Consider the following 5405-nt stretch of genomic DNA (forward strand, 5'->3'; position numbering starts at 1 on the left):
AAAATCAAAGAGCACAGCCTTTGGTATGGATTACATCTCAAGTAAAGAATACAAAAATCCTCACCACTGGACCAATAAACAACATTCTTATCAATGGAGGAAAGATTGAAGTTGTCAAGGACTTCATTCTTCTTGGATCAACTATCAACTCATGGAAGTAGCAGTCAAGAAATCAAACGACGTACTGCATTAGGCAAATCTGCTGCACAAGACCTTTTTAAAGTGTTAAAGAGCAAGATGTCAGCTTGAGGACTAGGGTGCGCCTGACCTAAGCCATGATATTTTCAATTAATTCATATGCATACGAAAGCTGGACAATGAATAAGGAAGACTGTAGAAGAATTGATGCTTTTGAGTTATGGTGTTGGAGAAAAATATTGCAAATGCCATGGACTGCCAAAAGAACCAACAGATCTGTGTTGGAAGAAGTGCAGCCAGAGTGCTCCTTAGAGGCCAGCATGGCCAAACTTCATCTCTCATACTTCGGACATATTGTCAGAAGGGACCAATCTCTGGAGAAGGATATCATGTTTGGTAAGGTGGAGGGTCAGAGAAAAAGAGGAAGACCCCCAGTGAGATCTGGCCAAGTGGCAGCATCAATGGGCTCAAGTGTGGCAACAATTGTGAGGTTGACCGAGGATCAGCCAGTGTTTCCTTCTGTTGTACATAGGGTCACTATAAGTTGGTACTGACTCGAATGTACCTAACAACAACAACAAATATATGTCATTCAGAGTTTTGGAACTGTCCCTGAACCTTCTTCATCTGTGTTACTGCTTACAGAGATCCTCACTGCACTTCTACCCAATCCGCCATCAAGCCCCACCTCCCCTTGTATCAGTTTTTTGAAAGATTTCAATTTATATTCCATTACTTTCCAAAGCCTTGTTCTTTGCCAATATCTTCAGGGCACCTTGTACTTCTTCCTTCGGTATATTGGCTCTTGACAATATGCTACGTCTTGAAACAGTTGAATATTGACTATTTCTTTTAGGCACAGTAACTGTGCATTCCTTCTATCTTCTTTACATGCTTTTTGCATCATTCAATATTTTTCCAAAAGAGTTTTTCAGTATTTCAAGTTGAGGCTTGATTTTTTTCCTCAGTTCTTTCAGCTTGAGAAATGCTGAAGTTGTTCTTCTCTTTTTGTTTTCTAACTCCACATTTCATCATGCTTGACTTCATCTTCTCAAGAGCTGCTCTTTGACATTTTCTGTTCAGTTCTTTTACCTCCTCATTTCTTCTATTGGGCTTAGCATCTCTACACTAGACTGCAAAGTCCATTTGAACCTCAAGATTGGCAGTTCAAGGTCACCAGCTGCTCCTTGGAAACCCTATACAGGGTCACTATGGGTCAGAACCAACTCCACGGCACTTAGCAACAACAACAGTAACTCTGAAAAGCAGGTCTCAGAGTCTCTTCAACATCAATTTTGGTCTTTTCCTTCTGCCTTGTCTTATTAGTGACTGCTTATTTTCTTTCTGTTGATGTTCTTGATATCATCCTGTAACTCTTCTAGTCTTCAGTCATTAGAGTCTAATGCATCAAATCTGTTATTGAGATGATCTCTAAATTCAGGTGGGATATGTCCAAGGTCATATTTTGGCTCTTGTGAACCTGTTTTCATTTTCTTCAGCTTCAGTGTGAATTTGCATATGAGCAATTGATGGTCTATTCCACAGTCTGCTGCTGGCCTTGTTTTGGTTGATGGTATGGAGCTTTCCATTGTCTTTTTCCACAGATGTATTCAATTTGATTTCTGTGTATTCCATTTAGTGAGGTTTATGTGTATAGTCTTTTATTTTGTTTTAAAAATGAGTACATCATTGGTACTGCAAAATTCTATCATGCAATCTCCAGCATCATTTCTTTCACTCACCAAGTCCTTATTTTCCAAATACTGATCATTCCTCTTTCTTTCCAATCTTTGCATTCCAATCACTAGTAATTACCAATACATTTTTTTAATGTTTTGTTGTGAAATATGTGATCATTTACATGGGAGAACATTAGCTTTACATTCATCCTATTGTTTATAATTTCACTGCCATGGTTACAATCCCCTCCATGCATCATCAACTGACCAAAGGGTATACCCTGCAAGCCTGCCCCCCAGTCATCAGCACACAGCCCCTCTCCCTCTCTGGGTCTAGAGTCCCCAGCCGCTTCATTTCTCCATGTTATCGTCTCTGCCTCCATCTCTGGTATCACTGCTTCTCTGGGTAGGGTCCCGCACTCCGCTATTCTCCCCTGATACTCCTAGGTTCCTATGATCCTGGACTGCAAAGTCAACCACTCCCCTCCATTTGCTACAAAACATCTACCTTTACATTTCCAACCCTCACAGTCAGTCCTGATAGCAATTATTCACTGTTGTACCACAAGAGTCCCATCCCCATCTCCTTTCATCAACCCCACCCAGACAGATTGGATACTACTCAGTGAAGATTCTACCTTCCTCCATGCCCTCTGGATCAACAGTTGCTATGATGATTAGCTATGAGCAAGCATAGTTAACTCTCCGATGATTGACTATGAGCAAGCATGGTTAACTCTGTGATGATTGACTATGAGCAAGCATTGTTAACTCCATGATGATTGACTATGAGCAGCCAATCAATTGAAAAGATGTTTCCTTGCTGGTGTGGCCTGCTCCCAATATAATGAACATGCAGGGAAAAAATTGCTGTCTTCCCTGCTGGATCTGGATCTTGCATCTCGGTCATCCTCTAACCTCTGGTTCTTTGAACCTGAGCCAGTGGCCTGCTCTATTGTGTGTTTGCCTACTGGGCCTGCCCACCAAATGTCTCTCGAAACTGAACACCTACTAGATGGCCCAGCATGCCTGTTCTGTCACTATGGCTCATGTACTGTTCCACACTGCTGCCTCTGTACAGTGCCTGTCCAGGCCTTGGTCACCAGTCACCTTGCCGTTGCCCCTGTTCCAGCTCTGAGGTCCTGTTCTGTGGCCCAACTTGAGATTCCTGCCTTCTGGGCCTGTCTTCCAAACTTGCTTCGCCTGACCTGTTCTTGGAACTCTCCTGTTTCTACAAATATAAGCCAGTTTTTAAATATAAACTGCTATATATATATTGCTCTAGTTTGCTTTTTGAGAGAACCTAGCCTAAGACAATCTTGATTGCATGTTTGATCAATTTCATATTGAAGAAGTTGGTATAATTCTTCAATTTCATAACTGGCTTTGGTGGTGGTTGGATAAATTTGAATAATAGTGTTATTGACTGGCTTTCCTTGTAGGCATACAGATATTATCCTATCACAGACACCATTGTTCTTCAAGATCTTGAAATGTTCTTTTTTATGATGAATGCAACACCATCCCTTTTCAATGTGTCATTCCCAGCATAGTAAACCGTGTGATTGCCAGATTCTAAAAGGCCAATACCAGTCCATTTCAGCTCAGAAATGCCTAGGTTATCGATGCTTATGCATTCCATTTAATTTTTTCATAGCTTCCAATTTTCTTGCATTCATGCTTTGTACATTCATGTTCCAATGATTAATGGATTTTTAAAGTTGTTTCTTCTCTTTTTGAGTTTTGCTCCACCAGCAATCGAAGGTTCTGGAAACTTGACTCCTTTCTCATCATCATGGTCAGCTTTACTTTTAGGTGGCAGCTTCTCTAACCTGTTTAGAACCTTCCAACCTGACGGGCTCAACTTCTGGCACTATATCTGACAATGCTGTTATTGTTTTTAAGTGTCATTGAATCTGTTCCTACTTAGAGCATCCCTGCATAGGGTTTCCAAGGAGTGGTTGATGGGTTTGAACTGCTGACCTGTGGTTACAACCTGCTTTACGGACCAGTGCATTATCCATGGAGTCGGTTCTGACTCATAGTGACCCTGTACAGGGTTTCTGAGGCTGTAAATATTTACAGGAGCAGAATGCCTCATCTTTCTCCCACAGAACCGCTGGTAGTTTCGAACTACTGACCTTGCAGTTGGCAGTCCGACTCATAACCACTATGCTACCAGAGCTCCTTGTAGTAAAAATAGAGACAGACTGAACACAATAATTATTATAGCAACTATAATGGCATTTTATTTTCTTCAAATATTTTCAGTCCCTCTCTATTTTTACTATGTTGTTGTTATTAAGTGCCTTTGAGTCAGTTCTGACCCATAGCAATCCTGTACAGGGTTTCTGAGGCTGTAAATCTTTATGGGAGCAGAAAGCCTCATCTTTCTCCCGCGGAACAGCTGGTAGTTTCAAACTCAGCAGTTCGCAGCCCGATTTGTAACCACTACGCTTATAGAGGGACTGAAAATATTTGAGGAAAATAAAATGCCATTATAGTTGCTATCATAATTATTGTGGTTTTTCTTAAGTGCCGTTGAGTTGGCTCTGACCTATAGTGATCCTGTATAGGATTTCTAAGGAGCAGTTGGTGAGTTTGAACCACTGACCTTGCAGTTCAAACCAACTTTGCATTTCAAACCAGCACATTACCTTACAGCACCACACCAGGGATGTTTAATTTAGAATAAAAACATCTGACTAGCGGTCTGATGTTGAGCATTAATTAAGTTCTTAATAGTTCTCTTTATCTAAGAATGTGTGCGAACCAAGGGCCTCAGGGCTCAGACTAAACTGACTTGAAGAATGAATGAAACTTATTGGCTCATTCCAGAAGAGTGTAGAAATGGATAATTTTTCAGTTTGGGCTTAATTCCGAATTCAGACAATGAAAGCCAGGTCTGGTGTCTTCTTTCTACTTCCATCTCTACTTTCCTAGAGTAGGTTCCATTGTCAAGGAACCTCTCCACTTTTCTGCCAATCCATCATACTTTTAATATTCTTCTCCAATCGAACAATTCAAATGCATTGATTTTTCTCTTATCTTCCTTTCACATGGCAATATGAAGTGAGTGAAAATGCTATGTCTTGGGTCAGTCACACCTTAGTCCACAAACTATCTTTGCTCTTGAACACTTTTAAGAGGGCTTTTGCCACAGATTTTTCTTATGTAATGCATTTTTGAGTTCTTGAATGCTACTTCCATGAGTGTTGACTGTGGATCCAAGCAAAATGAAATTTTTGACAACCTGTCTTTTCTCCATTTATCATGATGTTATTTAATGCTCCAGTTGTGAGGATTTTTGTTGTCTTTACACTGAGTGCAATCCATGTGTCTTTGACTTTCATCAGTAATATTTCAAGTCCTCTTCATTTTCAACAAGCAATGTGTCATCTGCATATTGCAGGTTGTTGATGACCCTTCCTCCAAACCTGATGCCACATTCTTCTTCATATAACCCTACTTCTTGGGTTATTTGCTCAATTTACAAATTGAATAAGTATGGTAAAAGGATTCAACCCTGGTCTACACCTTTCCTGGTTTTAATCCTTTCAGTATCACCTTGTTCTGTTCTAACAATTG

Source organism: Chrysochloris asiatica, unplaced genomic scaffold (genome assembly GCF_000296735.1).
Source record: "Chrysochloris asiatica unplaced genomic scaffold, ChrAsi1.0 scaffold00219, whole genome shotgun sequence".
In the NCBI taxonomy this organism is placed as follows: Eukaryota; Metazoa; Chordata; class Mammalia; order Afrosoricida; family Chrysochloridae; genus Chrysochloris; species Chrysochloris asiatica.